The sequence below is a fragment of the Cryptotermes secundus genome, unplaced genomic scaffold (genome assembly GCF_002891405.2).
Source record: "Cryptotermes secundus unplaced genomic scaffold, Csec_1.0 scaffold280, whole genome shotgun sequence".
Taxonomy (NCBI): Eukaryota; Metazoa; Arthropoda; class Insecta; order Blattodea; family Kalotermitidae; genus Cryptotermes; species Cryptotermes secundus.
In genome coordinates this window covers 628,023-648,412 of record NW_019720566.1, presented here as the reverse complement: position 1 = coordinate 648,412, position 20,390 = coordinate 628,023, and the positions used below count along the sequence as shown (strand labels likewise).

Sequence of the window (20,390 nt, the reverse complement as noted above, 5' to 3'; positions counted from 1 at the left end):
TCATCTAAAGTGTTTGCGTTGTTTGTTTACTCACTGCCAGTCTCTCCCTAAATTTTTCCATCGCTAGATAGTGGTCTTCTAAAAGAAGTTATTGAAGGAAATATAGAGGGGCGGATAGAAGTGACCAGAAGGCGAGGAAGAAGACGTAAGAAGATGCTGGATGACCTTGGGGACAGAAGAGGATATTCTCTAGGTCGCATCAAGTGGAGGGACTGTTTTGGAAGAGACTGTGGACCTGTCATCTTGACAGATTGATGAATGAATGAATGAGATAGTGGTCCCAGTCTTCATGCCACCGCAGTCAGCAGTTTTTTAAAGGTCGACATTTTCGATGTTTTGTGTTTATAGTATTAAGAAACTAGTGAATTCTTGTGAAGGAAGACGCAGTTCCACTTAACGTAATTACCTAACGTGATCATTTTTGTTTTACAGGTAAGTAAGAACGCCATCGTTTTCACTGAGCACCTAGAGGAAAGGGTCGAATTCCGGTACACCTGGATACCAATATGCACTGGCAGGGGTAGGTAAGCGAGTACAACTTACTTATAGTTTCAAGTGTTCTTTGCACTCAGTGTAAAATGTAAACATATAATGGAGAAGTAATTTTGTTCTTCAATATGTTTCACTCACCTCCGGCATCAGTGAACGAATTTTAATGAAGGTTTTCATTTAGGATACCATCCTGAAATGTCCCGGATGCATCCTGTTTTCGTACAGTCAGGTTCAGTCTAAGCCTACCGCCTAGTAAACATGATACTCGCGACCTCTTTTAGTAAACAGGCTGGCATAGAAGTAAAGCTGTAGATTTGTGTTCTGTGGGTGCTCGGTTCAGATCTCTGTCAGTACAGGCAAATTTTAGAATTGTAACCCGATTAGGCTGTGGCCACCTCCTTTAAAGTCTTTTACAATTCATTATTCAACCACCGCATCGTTGGATGTGTTCATAATGAAAATGTCGTTAAGTAATCTTTGTCAGATTTCACAAAGCAGCTCATCGTTCAACAGTGGCTGCACAAAGTAAAATATGCGACCCGTGTCATTAAGCTCTGTAACTTTAAATTTAATTAGGCCTTCTATTCCTCTTTAGTGTGTATATTAAACGAAATAAAAATAAATCCTGCCCTGTATGCAATAAAGAGTATATATATATATATACACACACTGTCACGTGTAGGTGTGACTGTAGACGCGGGTTTGGATTGGCAATTCGATTTATTGGATATTCACAATTCGTAACTACAGTTAGTTCTTAGGTATACTCTCAAGATTACCGCAATTATAACACACAAATAAGGTCTTCTTTATCTGCTTGCACTAGTCTTTGCTAGGTAACAGATCTCAGCTATAGTTTAGCCTCAACACTGTTTTCATTGACTTACACACTCCAAATATACATATAAAATGTTCTCCTCGCAGCCACCGGTACAGAACTGAACTCTCAATTCAATCCTGCTGGACTGCCTTATCGGGTATTCTGGATCTTCTTATAATTCTTTGACACGGACCCCACAGAAAACACTTGTCACGTGTCAGACTGCAAGTTAATTGGTCCTTTACCAGCACTTGGCGTGGCGCCGACGACATAGAAAACACGGCCTCATCTAGTGTTGCATGTTGGACCTTATTTACGGAGCCGTTGCCTGAAAATGCGTTGATTAACTCAAGAAGATTCATTCGTTCGTCCTTCGGCAGTCGTACATGGGGAGCCGTTAGTAACTCAGTCGTTCATTCGTCCTTCGGAATTCCTTCGTGAAACAGGAGTGAGTGATTCGTAAATCAGAACCAAGTCAGTCACAGTAGCAGAGAAGACAGTAGTAGTCCAGCAGAATGGAGCGAGGCTTAGGCAGTCAGTGATTGTTAGGTGTTGTAATTGATTGTGATTAAGAGTGATTGTAAGTTCATGGAGGTAGGCCTAGGCCCACTGGGGCTGTAGTGCCAAGGGGAAAAAAAATAGTGATTATAAAAGAAGGTCTCAGTAAATCCAGTCGTCCAATTCAGAACCCGTTACTATTGGTCACGGAGCCATAAAGACGCAACAATATATATACATACATACTGTTGATCAGCTTAGCCCACGGTACGACCTGTGCCTCATTGAATATCATGCCTCCAGTAATGATAGCTGTGTTAACAATGGATTTCTATCTGTAACGATCCCAGTTGACAACGGGGATTTTGGCAACTCGGAAATAACACAATATTGAAACTTTGTTGTTTCAGAATATTCTGATCCACTGTATTTTTCATCTTAGAGTGTCAGAATCCCCCATAACGCTTGACTTCTGTTTATTGCAAATACAAATGTAGTGTTGGCATATGTACAGCAGAGTCAACGAAAGGAACGGCATAGTCGGCTGCCTGCTCCCCCACGTGTTATATGATGTACTCGTATGGCCCTTAGACGGAGGCAGATGATGGGAGTGGGGATGGCACATCTGTGGGGGTAGGTACTAGGCAAACGGAGGGGGGATCTGTGCTGATTCTTTCATTGACTCAGCTATAGCAAAGAGAACAGTTACTGCTTCATATTCTGGTTTTTACTAAGCTACTGATGATGCTGGCCAAACCGGAACACTTATTGTATGCCAGACAACTTCGGTTGTCCAGTGATTGAGACTAGCTCTTTCTAAGGGACCCAACAGAGTAGGTGTCTTCCCTCACCTGAGGACGGAAACAGATCCAGTTTCCGAAACGTTGTGTTTTTTACTTAGTTATTTAGAATCCGGACGATGGACAAGTCCGAAAACCCAGTAACTCTGTATCCTTATTGCGACTTTGTGGGTTTACTCAGTCCGTCCATGCAGATTCTGGGATAGTGCCTTAAAAACAGGCCACGGTCGCCTACATCCACAAACTTTCCAATTCATTGTGTAAGATTTGAGGCTTTCACGGCGGTGACTATGAGGAAAGCAGTCTTCTGGGATTTGGCACCGTGTATATGTGGTGTTAACCGACGTTTCGGAGGAACGTATCGCCTCCATCTTCAGGGTAGAAGAAAAAGTATAAGAAATCTGCAAGCGACAAGACCGTGAGAACGGTAAAAGCAGACTGCTTTCTTCATTTTCCACTTCATTATTCACTACCATCCAGACATTTGCCTCTATAGAGTTCTGAGTTAGTGACAGCATCGTTAAATAGGCTAAAAGTAGATCCAGTTATAGAGCAAAGTAGAGATTACACTGCACAGAATCTTAAATTCAAATTTCGTCAGAATACTTCATGAGAACACACGCCCAGCCTGGCGTTCGAGCCATCGAGCGGCTTCTCTCCTGTTCTGCCAACAAGAGATAGAACTGACGGCAGGTTATTACAGTTTCATGACGTGAAACAGTGGTTGCCATGGAGACCGGAATATTTCCAACAAGTGTCGATTGTGATGATATGAAGCATTCTGTGCTATTAAAACTGTGGCGTAGACGTGAACGAGTGATTAAACAATTTCACTGGATTGCGTTTTATTTCAGGGTGCCTTTGGTAACTTTCATTAATCCTGACGAGGATTTTGCAAATGGTGGTGCAACCAGCCACCGTGAAATAATTGTATGTGTGCCACACTATGCCACTGAAATAAGTAGGTCTGTACTTTAGAGTGGCCAGATTAAAAAAAACTGAACATATTTGTACAGGTTCTTGTACCTGACATTTGGTATATTGGGTTTCTGGACTTTATCCATCGTCCTGGTTTTTCTTCCTTCACTTTACAGACAACAGTGCAGGAATTGACAGACAAGTCGACAATTATGACCGACTATGGAAAATTCGGACTATTTTTGACACCCAATATATCAGTGTGTTATACACCATCGTCAGAATCCTATAGTAACTACTGACATTTGGTGTTTACCCATATCCATAGAGAATTTGTAAAGGAAAATAATTTTCTTGTGGCTGCACTTGTACCCAGAGCTTTTTAAAGAAATGCTTTCACTTCGCAAACATTCGAATATTTGGAACCAGCTTTCAACTGTTTTAATTCAGTTCCTGTTTCATTCATGAGGTCTTTTTTTATTGGCGCTACAGCCCCAGTGGGCCTAGGCCTACCTCCATGAAATTCTCCGTTTCACTTCGGTTTTACTAGACCTTAGACATATGGTAGGACTCCTTGGACGGGTGATCAGCTCGTCGCAAGAGAAACGCACACAAACATCCATACCTTGAGTGGATTCGAACCAACGATCCCGGCTTCTGAGAGAGCGAAGACAGTGCATGCCTTAGATCGCTCGGCTACATGAGGTCTTTTACTTATATTTTCAACACAATCAAACTCATAAAATTCAGTCTTTTTTATATTTTTCAGTTGTTTTCATAAACATCAGAGATGTATTTGATATCGTGCTGGATTGTTCCTAACTGGAGGATTCTTAAGTAGCGTCTAATGAAGTACCTTTAATGAGCGGTCGGTTCCACTTACGATGTGTGTGTGAGGTTAACTCATCATGTAACAGCTAAATAAATTAGCATTGTTGTGAAGGACGGGATTACCTGGTTTGGTACTCCGTTTAATCTTTGTCACGACAACGGAATTGCTAACTCTAAAATGTGACGATCCCATTAAATAGGGACGACCGGTCTCCCTACCATACAGGATTTACCCCTCCTCATCATTGCTAACTGTAAACAGAAGAAAGGGAGATCTACGAGATAATAATAATAATAATAATAATAATAATAATAATAAACTATGTGTTCACTATAATTACGCCGCCTCGAACACCGACGTATAGAGAGGAGGATAATATTAAAATGGATCGTAGTAGAGATATAAGCTCTAATGATCTCAACTGGACGAAAGTGACTGACGAGATTGTCCTTTGTGAGACTTCTGCATCAGAGGTGCTGAATCCTCGGGTTCTGTTAGATACTAACTCTGTGGTGAGAAATTATGATGGATGTCTGAAAAAATTTCACACGAATATAATGTCAAAATGAATTTCAGGGAATCTCAGTCGTGGATCTGAACTGGTTAAAGAAATGGTCCAGTGGCCAGATTTTCCTGTAGCTGCGGCGACCATTTTGTGGCAACTGGAAGGAAGGGGAGAAGTAAGAGAGAAGAATACAAAATGGAGAACAGTGAAATCAGTTATAAACCGGTGAATTGTGTTCAGGATAGTGTAAATCACTAGAAAAGTTTTAGTTATGTGGTTCGATAGCTAATTACTCAGCTAATTCAAGACATTTTCAGAACTTTCGTGAAGCCCTTAGGCTGCCTGTGTGCTCCTCCCCCTGCTTTAGTGTAATGCGATTAGTTTACGGTTCGCGTCTGCAGCAACCGCATGGCTGATTTCTTATCCATTGATCCCATATCTGGGAGCACGTTAATTATTCGCATTCGCAGTTTCATCGCAATGACGATAGCAGGTTTCTATGTCGATTTTCTAGTGGTCAGAGTTCCTGGCTACAGATCCAGAGGTCCCTCTTTCGATTCTCGTCGCTACCAGATTTTCTGGGAATTACTGGGTCTGAAGCAGAGCATACTCAGCCTCGGGAAGATAATTGAGGACTTATTTGAATGGAAAAGTAGCGGCTCCGGTCTAGAAAACCGAAATTAACGGTCGTTAGGACCCGTTGCGCTGACCACGAACAGCCTATATCCGTTAAAGTTTGCACTAACTTTGCCGACAAGCGGCGGTCGCTCGGTCGGTATAGTTTCCTTACAGACTAAAGCCATGAATCTTTGTTTTCAGCCTCAAAGCGTGGCGCTGTGGAGACTTCTAAGCAGCTACATGAAAATCGCTCGAACGAATTTGGTGACTAGACACCACAGAGCAATGTGAAATTGTAAATGAAATCTTCCTCTAGCTGTACGTTTTATTGTATTTTGGAGGGGGGGGGAGAAGTTGGCCAGCAGACTGACTGTCTAAGTTGTGGACAACCGGGGCAAGGATCATCGTGAAAATTTATATCTTCTGGGATGCGACTCCATGTAATCCGGAAGAAGTTACCAAGCTTTCGGATGGACCCGCTACCTCAGTCTTCAAGGTTAAGAGAGTAAACCTTGCGGGAAGGGTGCACGTTCCTCCGAAATGCTGGTGAAGTTCTAGCAGACTGCATGGTTCCACATCTCGGAAAACTGTGGTGTTCTTAGTCACTGCCATGAGAATCCCAAATCCCCTTCTTCGTCACCGAATTCAGATTTGTTTTAGGGCGTACCCAGTCACATATTCAATGAGAATCCGGGTGCAAAGCAACCGAATTATAAAACTGATTATTCCCGTCAAGTACCGAATTTAAGAACGCATGAAGTTTTCTCTTCGCCTCTATATCTTATGTCTTAGTTTCAGGAACAGAGATAGTATTTCCTTTATTTTACTACAGTACTATGTTCGTTGTAAAGGGAACTCCGCGATGTAAGGGATAGTATTTCTGCTAGGTATTTTGCATTCCTCGCAATCGAATCTTGTTATAGGCGTTGATAAATCTGACTGAGGCTTTCACGGTTTTAAAAAACTAGTCCATATAAATGCTCAGCCAACAGAAGTACCTTGTGTTATCATCTCGACCTTCTGTGTGACGTATTTAGTTTACGGAGCACCGATAAGTATGCAAATGAAGAAATAATTTCACTCGCTGTCTTATTAGATTTATGTATTGTTTAGGTGACTAGAGACCGGTTCGGAATGGTAATTTTATTTATTAACAACCTACGGTTCGTAACTACAAATAATTATTACACTCTTGCTGATTTACACAATTTACAATCACTCCACACTAATCTTCTCAGTCTACTTCCACTAGTCTTCACGGATGTATAACACAGGAATGAAATCGTACACTTCCAATACCACTGCACTACATCACACACAAAGTATTCAAATCACACGCCAAGTCTTTACATGACGACCTCTTGTACCCTCCAACTTACGACCGACTTACTGTCCAAAGTCAAAGTTAGAGTCACATTGCGACTGAAGTCGGTCAGTCAGTCAGTCACTCACTCACTCTTGGTGTCGAGCCCAATCTGGTGCTCATGACCAGATATGTATTCCTGTCTGACACTTATGGTCTTATTATTGTGGGGAGCCCTCCCTAACGACAGGAAGGCTCTGTATTTTAACTTACTGTACCTGCATTCACTTCTATTATAAGCTTTCGGCACGGACCAGGCAGAGAAAACACAGTTCTATTGTTGCCTAAGGAAGAGGTCACAGAGAACAAGTCACGTGATTTCTAGCCAGCGTCTTCATTGATGCGCTGTTGCCTAGCAACGCGCAACAACATTCATCCTCTGAGACATTTTCCATTGTCGCCTTATGTGTATTCGGTCGCAGGGTGTTTACCGGTTCGCTACCCAGAAACTCTCTGGCTGTCCACGTTACAATATACATATTAGGTACTTTTCTGTCGAAAATGTGTTAACTTTAGAATGTCTTTTCTGTGTAACTCCTGGATAATTCAGCGAATGTTTTTCATATTTGAAATGCAAAAGAAGGTATTCTGAATAATGTCCAGTCTGTACGAACACACCAATTCAAGAGGTGGAGTTATGGAGTTGTATGGAAACAACCAGAAAGTGGCAAATTTCTAGACGATGTTTCCAATGACTTTCAGTAAAAGTACCCATCAATACGGAATGCGGTGTAGAATTGGAGTGGGAAGGAGTGAATTTTATTCATTTGACTCAAGGCAGGGACCTGATGCTGGGTCTTGTGGGCACGGTCAAGTTGGTTCCGTAAGACGAAAGGAAATTTTTCGGTATCTGAGGGACTATTCGCTTTTGAATAAATACTATGTTCCATGTCATTAATAAGTTCACTCACGAATAGAAAAGGGACAGCTAAACAGGCCACGCATCTCAATAAGTAAGAATTCGAAGACCTTTCACTTTCGTTGAACAATGAAACTGATATGATGAAGCTAGAAACCTTATTCCGTAGATAAGCATACTGTACAGTGTCGAGATAAACGGGTCTGTCGGTTTACAGGCGACTGTCGCCCGCTGTTTTCTGATTATGAAAGAAAAAACCGGCTGCGAATTTAATAATACAAATGGACACCCGCTGGGCGAGGGCCGATACCACGGAAGAAGGACGGTGGGAACATAGAACCACAAAAAAGCGAATTAATTGCAATTTATTACTCCCCCAGGATGCCTGTGTATTTACTTGTGGTGGAAGTGAAATCGGTAACAGGTTCTAGTTCTTCAAAGGCGCACAGTCGCTCACTGAATGGGAATGACGTGCGTAGGCTCTTTCTGGTCTACATATCACGTAATGGACTAAGGCTCAGTGTCAGGTTTTTTTCTTTTATTGCTAGTGGAGTGGGACTAAGTCCCTTGTACTGCGGCCACTTCTGGCCTATTGTACCAGCCCCAGATGATACGTGAGGGTGATTGTGGAGCAATTGGTGGAATGAAGATTGGCAGGGGAAACCGAAGTACTCGGAGAAAACCTGCCCCAGCATCACTTTGTCCACCACAGATCCCACTTGACCAGACCCAGGATCGAACCCGGGCCGCCGCGGTGGGAAGCCAGCTATGGTGCGGCCACAGTGTCAGGTTTAGTAAAATTCAACATTGTGAAGCTTCCATGTGACAGTAAGCATATTCGAACATGCTGTGATTTCAGAAGTGTCCCTCAAGAGTGAGCCATTGTGAAACAGGTGCATAGTGCCGGAGTGTGATGCAATATTTGCAGTTCTCAAGGTGACGCGACTATGAAGAGTACTTACTGTCTTTTAGCATAGATATGTGTCGACGTTTCGGGGGAACGTATTGTCTCCGTCTTCAGGGTTGAACAGTAAATCGGCCAATCAAGCATCATATATGATGTTGATAACAGCAACAAATTTTATGTTGTAATTTCGACGGGCTTAATTATACTGGGACAATACATTTACAAACAGTAAACGGAAAGTAATTCATTGATACATTATCTTTCGTTCACAGATTGTATTTTGGTTGAAAGTTTTTGTTGTTTTTTTTTCGAATTATACCTTCTTCTGATGAAGATATAAATAACATACCATACACTACGCTTACTGGTATGTATATAGTGAAACATTTGAATGTTGGATCTCCAAAATTGTTTTAATAAATGATAATTAATTTTGAATAGAAAGATAGCAAGAATATGTCATAATTAAACGCGACGCATTAGCGATGGGGTACTTGAAATCAAGTGAATCACTGAAATGCTCTAACACAGATGTGAGAGTCTGATGCATTTTGATAAGCTCCAGGTATTGAGGGAGGTCATGAAGCATTATGCAGATAACTGTCAGGAACTGAAGTGCATGATTGGACTCGGACGGGTGCCGATATAGGGGTGCACAAGTCAAAGAGGGGCAAGGAGGCGAAACGGGCCATCTTTTGTCCATATGTATATAAGTATGCCATATCTTAAAATGGAATGGCTTTTTGACTTTAATCATGATGAATCATGCACTCTCATGATAATTCATGTACCCTCTCTCGAAGTCAACCCATCAAACCTCTCGTGAGTGACCAAATTGTGCTCCTCATTGTGAACAGAATTTCGGAATTTGGCCTGGAAATTATGACCCCCCAATTCGACAGATGCGTAAACACAGTTTGTTATTATATTTATGGGTTTTACTTCTCAATATTGATATTTTAATTGTGGTGAGGTACAAAATATTTGGGAACGACGGTGATAAATGGAATTAACTCACTCACTCACTTATGGAGCTGGGCCCTTCTTGAGAAGCCGCCAATTGTGCAGCTACTCAAGGATCTCCCAGCATTTTATGGAACCCGAAAATTACTGTGTTCATAAGAGCTCACCGCTGGTCCTTATCCTGAACCAAATCAATCCAGTCCATACCATCCCATCCTATCTCTCTAAGATCAATTTTAATATTGTCCACACACCTACGCCTTGGTATTCCCTGCGGTCTCTTTCCTTATTCAAGAAAGAAATAAACGAAAATTAAATTCAATTAATTACATTTTGTTGTCCCGTCTGCTCTCTGATTTCCGACGTAATGACTTGTATAATAAAATATTTTTTACCTAAATCATTACACTCACTAGGATCTTAAAACAATGGTGATTCTGCTGGTCAAGAAAATAGTTGCTTTCTTCCAATGCAAGGACTTATCACCTTGTCCAAAAAGTCCAACACTGGACAGTCATCTGGCTGTAACACACATATAGACACCCTACTCTTCTAAGCGAGGTAAACTCTATCGTTACTGTCGCATCTGTGTCTACCGTACATCCTCTTCCGCCTTCTTCACTTCTTCACAATGTGAAACTGTGTGTTCCTACTCACAGACACAGATGTACACGAAATAGTCAGCTTGATGTCCTGCCTTGTTCCTGTCCGAATGCTGTAAACACAGACTGAAATGTTGGGTTGATTTTCCTGTTCGAGTGCTGTAAAGTTAGTCTCTAAATTCGAATTATTTTTGCTGCCAGAATTCTGTGAACTCAGCGTGTGAAATCGGGTCCTCTTTCTGCTCAATTTCCATGAAGTTAGGCTGTGAGCCTGGGGATTGGGTTCCTGTTTCTGTTCATATGCTGTAAAGACAGCATGAGAGGCTTTCTTCTGGTTTATGTCCGAATGCTGTAAGCCAGCACTGAACTCTCGGGTGCTTGTTCTGATTGATTAATTTCTGTTGCTCTTTTTATTTCATTCGTTTGCATTTTTCGTTTTTTTTTTTTTTTGTTGAAGAAATTCGCGTTTGACTGCAGTGAACGTAGGGTAAGAGGGTTGTAGCGGGGCATCATGCTGTGTTATAATACATCTGTGGGGAGTTACGTACACGTGACATATATAATAATAATAATAATAATAATAATAATGTATTACATAATATAGGCAGAACAGTTCAACAAGGATCAGTATGTAAACAATGGCCAATGTAGAGATTTAGCAGAAAGTAGGTGATGAATATATTAAATGCCTGAATATGGTCCCTGTGACCAATACATTTAGCTAAATAAATATATTGTGATGTGGATGGCGCAACAGGAAGTAGGGGTCACGTGAAATCTGCGGTCTCACGAGTGACGTCACACCCTCACTCCTTCCATCATTATGCAACGCTCGGTAAACATTCCCTCCCCCGCGGTGACGTAACAGCACTTCCCACCGTGACGTAACAAGGGGACACCGCTATAACACGAGGCAACAGGGAACGGTACAAAAAGCCGGCTGAGCATTATGTGAGGAGAGTGTGTGATCAGGAGTGACACAGTGTCGAACGTGAAGTCGCCGAGTGAAGCGGAAGTTAGTTGCAGTCTAACATTCGCCGGAGTGAATGGAAACAGCAGAAGTATGTGTGATACTGCAGATGGCAGTACTTGTGTAATTGTGAATTGTGTAACTGTGAGTGCGAGTGTTCAATAAATTCCCTATTTCTAATACGGCGTGAAGTTATTTGTCGCGTTCTACACCCAACACGTGACAATATAATCAATTATAATTGATTATATTGTCACGTATAACAATAATTATTGTTATACATATGTGTTGTGTGAACGAAACTTCCCACGGTTAGTGCAAGAGGTCTGTCCTTGTTCTTATAGATTTTCTAGCCTGTTAGGCAGTACATTACATTAAATTTAATTTTATCGTAACCATTACCAAGATATGTGAGCTGGGGTAGCGCAGTCGGTATAGCGATTGGTTACTGGCTGGACGACCGAGGGGTCGGAGTTCGAGTCCTGGTGGGGACAAGAGTTTTCACTTCTTCATGTCGTCCAGACCGGTTCTGGTTTTCACTTAACCTCTTATCCAATAGGTACCAGGGGCTCTTTCCCAGGGGGTAAAGCGACCGGGGCGTGAAGCTGACCACTAACCTCCAAGTAATGCCGAGGTCAAGAAAATGTGTATCTATACATCCACTCCCCCATACGTCTTCATGGTTAAGCCCATGGACAACTTTACCTTTATTACCTTAATATCCTTTGTATCTCTCACAGTAGAGAAGTTCGCCAAGTCTTGGCCTGGGAAATCAATCCGAGGAGCTTTAACACCCAACAACGTGGCCTGGATGTAACGCTCTAGACTTTCTTTCGGGAGGTGCATCTCAACCAATATTCCCCTGGCTGTGCCTCTCATGGCGTTCTTCAGTGCCCTCAGGCTATTTCGGGAGCTACGTTCGCTTCCTTCCAAATCCTTTCCATTTTCTCTGTCATCTCACCATCCGAGGCTGTAGAGTGTCGATACTGAAGGCGTGATTAAATAACCCACGGAGAAGAGAGTTTCAGCACAGAAAGAGAATATGGACAAGGCATGTAGCAGTCATAGATGATGTGAGAAATGTGTACAAAAGTGTACTCTAAAATATTATATTGCAGCATCCCAATGTACTATGTAGCTCTGACTTTGTGTTCCGTATGTGTACAAGTAGCAAGTTTCACATAGACTGCAAGAAGTGGAACACAATGTCAGTTTTAATCTAAAAACCTGGAAGGAACCCACCATTAGGGTCACCTATACAGAGAGGGGAAGTTGACTGTAAAGTGGATATGCAGAAACTGGTGTTTGAGCATGTGGACGGGATAATTTGACACATGACAGGAACCAATTTCATAAAAGGCGGACATTTTCTCGAATATCTGTGAGAGAATTAGCTTCATGGAGTTAGTTAAATGGGAGAGGTACATATCAGTGGATGCACAAGTAGAAAATCCGATGGATTGACAGATCAACAAACGGAGAGTTGTATATAATCATACACACATAGAGTTATAGTCGTACACAGAGGTGTGGACTAGGTAAACAGCCATATTCATGAGTAGGTCCGTAGTTTACCTGTCTATGGCTCTACAGCCGTTTGTTGGACATTGCCGCTTATTCAGTGTCTTGATCATTCACATAATCGGTAGGACTTCTTGGACGGGAGATCAGCCCTTTGCAAATTCACACTACCTGCACATAGGACAGCACAAACACAGAATAAATACACACAGACATACATGCCTCAAACGGGACTCGAACCCACGATCCCAGTGTTCTAGCGGACGAAGACAGTTCATACCTTTTTTATTATTGCTAGTGGGGTGGGACTAAGTCCTTTGTACTGCGGCCACTTCTGGCCTATTGTACCAGCCCTAGATGATAGGTGAGGGTGATTGTGGAGCAATTGGTTGAATGAAGATTGGCAGGGGAACCGAAGTACTCGGAGGAAACCTGCCCCAGCATCACTTTGTCCACCACAAATCCCACTTGACCAGACCCGGGATCGAACCCGGGCCGCCGGGGTGGGAAGCCAGCGAGTAACCGCTTGAGCTATGGCGCGGCCTCAGTCCATGCCTTAGACCGTGCTCGGCAGGTCTGTAGTTACGTAAGCAAATCTACAGTTAGATGGACATTGAAACGTTTAGGTAGGCTGGTATATGTATGTGCACATGGTCTTTAGGAAAGGGCCATACCATGAGTTGACGCGCTGGACGACAAGGGTTCTATTCCTGGCAGATGTGATATACGTATTTTTCCTCCTCTCGCGGTGTCCAAACCTGTTTTCAGAACCACCCGGCCTCCTACCAAACTGTTAAGGGGGGTAAAACGGCCACACTTCTTAACTAACCACTCACTCCTCTCTACTTCTGACCTTGGTGTCACCCTACGACCTTCATATTTACGTATCGTAGTTTATGTAACGACACTGTCAGTTCATCAGAATGTATTAGGTCGAACCGATGGACGGTAGTGAATAAGGAATTGGAATGAATGTAGGAGAAAGTATTAATGGCTTTATTTAAGGTGCCATTTAGGCCGCGCCATAGCTCAAGCAGTTAGTCGCTGGCTTCCCACCGCGGCTGCCCAGGTTCGATCCCGGGTCTGGTCAAGTGGGATTTGTGGTGGACAAAGTGGCGCTGGGGCAGGTTTTCTCCGAGTACTTCGGTTTCCCCTGCCAATCTTCATTCCACAAATTGCTCCACAATCACCCTCACCTATCATCTGGGGCTGGTACAATAGGCCAGAGGTGGCCGCAGTGCAAGGGACTTAGTCCCACCCCACTAGCAATGAAAAAAAATGGTGCTATTTCGGTATTTGCCTGGAATAACTAAAGAGAATCAAGGAAAAGCTCAAGATAATCGGTATCTCGATAGAAGTCCGAACAGGAAAACTGTTGCATATCTGTCTGAAAACTTACTGCTTGAGCGTGCTTGAGTCAGCCTCCTCACTTACAGTACTTCGGCACAGGGGAATGGGTAAGCAGATGTTGTGACTGTACGTACAAATATGCGATTGAATTACGAACAGAGGGCTGAGTTCAAGGTACAGGAATAGAGATACAGGCAAACAGACCTAAATCCTTGTTACTCCGTAGCGATTTGGAATAGCAACAAACCTAAACATATCTAAAGGGACACTTACATACAGAATGTCCCAGGCTTCATGTCACTCACAAGTTAGTTTGATGTTACGTACATTATTAACATTACAGAAACCACGTATTCCTGCCAGCTTTAACTTGTATTTGGTAATTAACAAGTGTGTAACGCCTGTCAAAGTTTCACACTTCTCTGGCCATTATCTCCGTAACCGTTCAACTTTGGACATAGGTGTTTTGGTTATATCGACATACTTTAACATAAGGAACACCCTCCCGAAGTCCGGCACATTCCTCCTGGGACACCCTGTATATGCTGACTGGGATGAAGCAGGAGGTTTAAAGCATCAGGTTCGGCTTTGTGTACTTTTTGTTAAATCCTATAGATTCTTCTTAAGACAGGAATGGCTGATTCTTAATCCCCGAGCTTCACTTCCCTGACGCTGAAACAGAAACACGGGCTAGGACTTCTGTACGCTGCATGTCAGTCAGTCCATCCTGTCAAAATATTTGTTCCGTGGCTAAAATTTGTAGGTAGGTTCTCGCCCCTTGACGTCATATCGAACCTCTGAGGAAACGAGGGCAAATCGAGTGTGGGTAATGTAGATTAAAGGATTGCGGGGCGATCAGAATTTTAGTGTATTTAGTGTCTTCGTTATAAAGTGGCAGAATTTTACTTCAAGACAACAGGCTGCAGTTGATCCGAGGCGGGTTCCTATGCAACTCGGTCTTTATCTTATATCGGATTACCACAGAAGATTTCCGCTACTTTAGTTATGACTGCGATAAAATAGAAGATCCAAACATTAATGTCTATATAGGCCTGTATATATGTGTATTTAATTTTACACTTTTCTATATGATTTAGATACAAGCTGCATTTGTAGCTCAGCATGCGTTAAGCCCGTACTTTTCTTATTTATTTATGGTTTATTTGACGACGCGTCTAATAACAGAAACCTTTATTAATAACAAATTTTGAAAGGTGTGAAAGGAACCATTTTATGTAGTATTCGAGCACATTCTTGGGCAGAATAAGGGGAACAACGAAAAATTCAGTCGTGATAGCCGATATCTGGGCCGAACCATGTATTTTGACAATATATAAAGAGAAGTTAAGAGAATAACTAATCGGCTGCTTTCCTTTCACTATAATCTGAGTATCTGTTACGATAAGTAGAAAGAGAACTTCAGTATGTATGCGTAATGAAGTAAAAAACAGTATATTTTGAGAGTGATGGGAGTGATGGGAGTGATTTATGAAGTATACTGTTTAGTTGGCCTCAGATGGCATAATACACATACCAAGTTTCATGAAGATTGGTTTTGGCGTTCAGATAACATTGAGGCTATTACCTCTACAATCTGAGAGGCTGCAGTGTTGGTATTACTAAAGGGAAGGACCTATGACGTATGCTGTTGAGATGACGTCGGATGGCATGACACATACCAAGTTTCATTATGATCGGTTCATGAATTCAAGTAACATTAAGGGCATTACCTGAACAATTTGAGAGGGTATAGTGTTGGTACTACTGGTGAGAGGAATTTATGAAGTACGCCATTGAAATGAACCCAAATGGCATAATATATACATACTAAGTTTCATAGAGATTGGTGCAGGTGTCCAAGCAATATTAAGATTTTGTCTCAGAAATCTGAGAGGCTGTAATGTTGGTATAACTAATAAAAGGGGCTTATGAATTACACCATTAAGGTGGGCTCAGATGTCATGATATACATACTGAGTTTCATAAGGACTGGTTCAGGCATTCAGAAGTTGTTGGGGCTTACACATAGAGACTCTCAGACGCAAAGACACACAGACATACATTAATTTTTCTTCAAAATAATTAAAGTAATCTAAAAACAGAAGAGAGCGCTATCCGATCAAAGTCATATCAACATTCCGCATATCAGGAATCACAGTTAATCATGAGACCTAAATGTCGATTCTTGGATCTTAGTCCCCCAAAAGAACTTCAGTCTTTGTATTTCGCAGAAAGGGCCAGTTCATGTTTACTGCTTGCATAAAGCAACATGTAAAAGTTTGTTTCTCTGCGTATTAATCCTGAGGCTCTTCGACTGAGGAGGGAAGAAAACGCGTCACGATTTTAAGGGCGTTTTCCGAATTTAATATTTTCTTGTATTGCCATTTGAGTCATTCATGTTCGTTGCTGAAGTTCCTAGAATTAGAAGAAGTTTAAAATTTAAAGCTGGAAATTCTTTGTCCGATCTGGGGACCAGTATTAGTCTGCAAAACTTCGTCTCCATCGTGCGCCGTTCGTATGTAAAAGAGAACGCACGTTTCAAGTAAAGCCTGTCGTTATAACCAAACAAAAAATAACTCCGTGGTTTTAGTCTGCAAGCGAACTATACCGACCGAGCGACTGCCGCTTGTCGGCGAAGTTAGTACCAAGTTTTGCGGATAGAGGGCGTCGCGTGGTCGGTGCAACGAATCCACAACAGCCGTTAATTTCGGTTTTCTAGGCCGGAGCCACTATTTCCTTGAACTAGCTCCTCAGTTATCCTCACGAGGCTGAGTGGACCCCGTTCCAGACCCACTACTTCTCAGAAAATCAGTTAGAGCCGAGAATCGAACCCGAACTTCTGGATCTGTAGCCAGGAAGTCTGACCACTAGACCACAGAAACGGTCTGTCGTTATAACTGCAAATTAAAATAAAGTTCAGTTTGGCTGCGCTACTGTCAGTTTCGTGACCCGATGGCTAAGCAAAACCAACGTTTTTTTGTGTGTGTGTGTTTATTCGTCGAGCAGACAAATGCACGTAGTACATAACAGAATGGGTTGCCTACAAACAAGGCGATTCGATAGCAGCTGCGCACAGCACATCGCCTAGCATTTGAGTTTAATTCGTGATTCAACATGCTCGTTGTTTTACACTGTCCCCTCGCCAAGTAATAATAATTCAACTAGTCAAGGCAATGTGCATAGTTTTGGCGCCCTTACTCCCTATCGCCGTGTTTACTTACAAACTTGGCCTGGTGTATTCTGAGCCAATTCAATACATTTCACATTATCACAAACCCAGTTTTGTACAATATATATAATAGTGTCTTCCAGTCTATGTTCACGCGTCCCAAGTGATTTATTCCCTTGAGATTTTTTATACATGCCATGTTTACCCATGTGTATTGTATAGCCTGCATGTCTCTCTTTGATTTAATCATCTTACAAATCACAGGTGAAAGCTGACATCACGAAAATATACAATTGCGTGACCTGGCTATAGTAACAGGACTATACTTTTCCTCTTTTCACGCCTACGCATGCGCAGAAGTACAGTTTTCAGACCTCTAGTCGATGGGTGAATTATCCGCTTCCCTGGTCTGGCGTGGACAATAAGATATGGGTGGGGGTTGAAATGGCACTTCAGAATAAGTTGGGTGCTCAAGGATCGGTTGAAAAGCCCAGGGAATTATGAAAATATACTGTGGAGGGAATACTTAGGTTGGAGGTTAGCGAAAAGTGAGTTGTGGCTCAGGTTTGCTTGCTCATTAAAGTTGCTGGGAACAGTAAAACAAATAAGCCTTGCTGGTTTTAGCGTTTTGCGGAACTAAATATTTTGAAATGGCGCAAAATATTATTTTTCATTTCCGCCATCATAATTTATAGACATAAACTCCATGTCTGATGCTGCAGGAGAATTTCTGAGGCTGAATTTTCATGAGACATACGGCCAGTGATAGAAGCCGGGAAATCTGCCTATTATCTATAAGATGTTCTACGACGAACAGTGTTCAAAAATGGATTGGCGTAGGAGTCATCCTCCTCCTCCTTCAGCGTATCTCCTACCACTCAAGAGCCACATCTTCACATGTTCATAGGAGATGAACTTGAAAAACATGAGGCTTTACTAATTTCATTAACAGTAATGTTGAATTTGACTAATTTTAAATGAAGCACGATGAGGCAACATAATCTCGCGTGTTTGGTGGTGCGCGTGACGAAAATGAATTGTTCTAGTTCGGATGATTGGAGTTATTAGCACTTTGGTAACAGTCTCTCTTAATCACATTTACTGCGACGTTACCGCTGATTTGCACGCACGCACGCGCACGCAAACACACACACACACACACACACACACACACACACTGATCCTCTCCTGGTTCCACAATTAAAACGTAGGAGCTATAACAACAGTCTCACTGAAACACACGCTCCAAGTATTACACATGAATGAAGTCCTATAATCACACAATTACAATATATAAATTGATTCGACCATATTAGGTTATTGACACGGAAATCATTTTCACAGCAGAGGGATTCTGAAGGCGTGAAGAGACTACAAGACCGGTTTTATTATTAATAGTCGTTGATTCGTCTACAATGACTGGGTTTTGTTTTTTTAATACAATATTTTTAACGTTGCCGCTTTAATTTTGCATCGCTTGTGGTAAACACCGCCTACACATGATAATTTAGTCCTTTCAATTCAATGTCATGTGCCATGTCTATTTACGGCCTACCTTTATTGGCGGCACTGAGAACAGTTTCGAAATTTTGAACCGTTTTTGTTTCGTCTCTCTAAGTGACTCATAAATGAACCTTCTAATATTTTTGCCTTAGTTTTACATTTTGTGTTTTGGCATATACTGTGAGTTTCCTTGTTTTTGTGTTTACGTATATTTTGTTTCAATCGCGGCAACCGTTGGCATGTGTCACTTCATTCACTGCTCACAGGCACTTCAGTGTTGCGTGACGTATATGACACCAACTAGTCTGTTCGGGTCCCAGATATCTGACGTCACTGCGTACATTGCATCCTAGTTTTCTGGTTTTCACTAATAGCAAAGGACATTCTACTTAATCTAACAAGAATATTTCAAGAAACTAGCATTCTAGATTCTCTCTCCAAAGTTGTCCTCGCCTTCATGCCTGGTTTACAGAAATACCAGCCAAGTTGAAGGATAAGTTCATTCTTAAATAATTAGTTTTCTTCTTCTTTTCCACTTACATGATTCCCTACATATTTACTTTTACCCTTTTCTTTCTGATGAATATTCTTTCTTTTAATTTGTTTTCAAATGCTCATCTTCCCAAGGGCAACAATAATATACGTATAGTTCAACATAGACGTCAGATAATTTCCACAGTACAGTTAGTTCTCGTTTAACGTCGTTAGCGGATTAATGTTTATCATCAGAAATAAGTAGGTTACACCCTCAGCCTTTCTTCACGCCCAAACGTCATCACTCATGGAGCTGAGCCCTTCTTGAGAAGCTGCCAATTGTGCAACCACTCAAGAACTTCCGAGTATTTCATGGAACCCGAAAGTTCATTACCGTGTTCACAAGAGCCCTCCAATGGTCCCTATCCTGAGCCAAATCAATCTAATCCTTACCATCCCAGTCTATCTCTCCAAGATCAATTTTAATATTTTCCTCCCACCTGGTCTTCCCAGTGGTCTCCTTCGTTCCGGCTTTCCCACCAACATCCTATATGCATTCCTCCTCTCCCCCATTCGTGTTAGATGCCCTGCCCATCTCATTCTCTTAGATTTGATCATTGTAATTATACTTGGAGAAGAGTACAAGTTATGAAGCTCCTCATTATGCAGTTTTCTCCAGCCTTCTGTCACCTCATCTCTCTTCTGCCGAAATATTCTCCTCAACACCCTGTTCTCAAACACCCTTAGTCTATGTTCCTCCCTTCAAGTCAGAGACCAGGTTTCACAACCATACAGAACCACAGGCAAAATTATAGTTTTGTATATTCTAATTGTGTTTTTGGACAACAGACGAGAAGACAAAAGTTTTCGAACTGAATGGTAGCATTATATTGCATATAGGCAATATGAACGCCAATGTAAATACTTGCTCATTCTTGGCTATAAATATATGCCGTTACAAACTGCAACAACATTCAGTCCGTCTTCTGTAAGGCTAAATTCTAGGGACATAAGCTTCTGGAGGCTACAACATCGTCTTCGTCATCACATCCTTCTTCAGGATTCTGACCCAGCAGTTCCAAATCAGTAGTAACGTCTGCATACCGATGTAATAAGGAGTTGACACGACGTTCTGTGGAGCCTTTGTATGAAAATAGTATGAACGTAATAACGAAGCAACGTTAACTGGGACAGCGTTGAGCGGCGACATAAACTGACCACTGAAC

At 41.9% G+C, this 20,390-nt stretch overlaps 1 protein-coding gene across 4 annotated transcripts in view; it reads left to right on the top strand.

Annotated features, from left to right (window-relative positions):
- Positions 1–20,390, top strand: part of LOC111868691 — a 264,586-nt gene that overhangs the window by 112,427 nt on the left and 131,769 nt on the right. The window contains exon 1 of one of the 4 annotated variants that reach the window (XM_033753207.1): positions 502–520. The exons of the other annotated variants lie outside the window; for them this stretch is intronic. The gene's annotated coding sequence lies outside the window, so the exon portion shown is untranslated. Of the gene's footprint in view, positions 1–501; positions 521–20,390 lie in introns of those variants that run through there. 4 annotated transcript variants of the gene reach the window in all.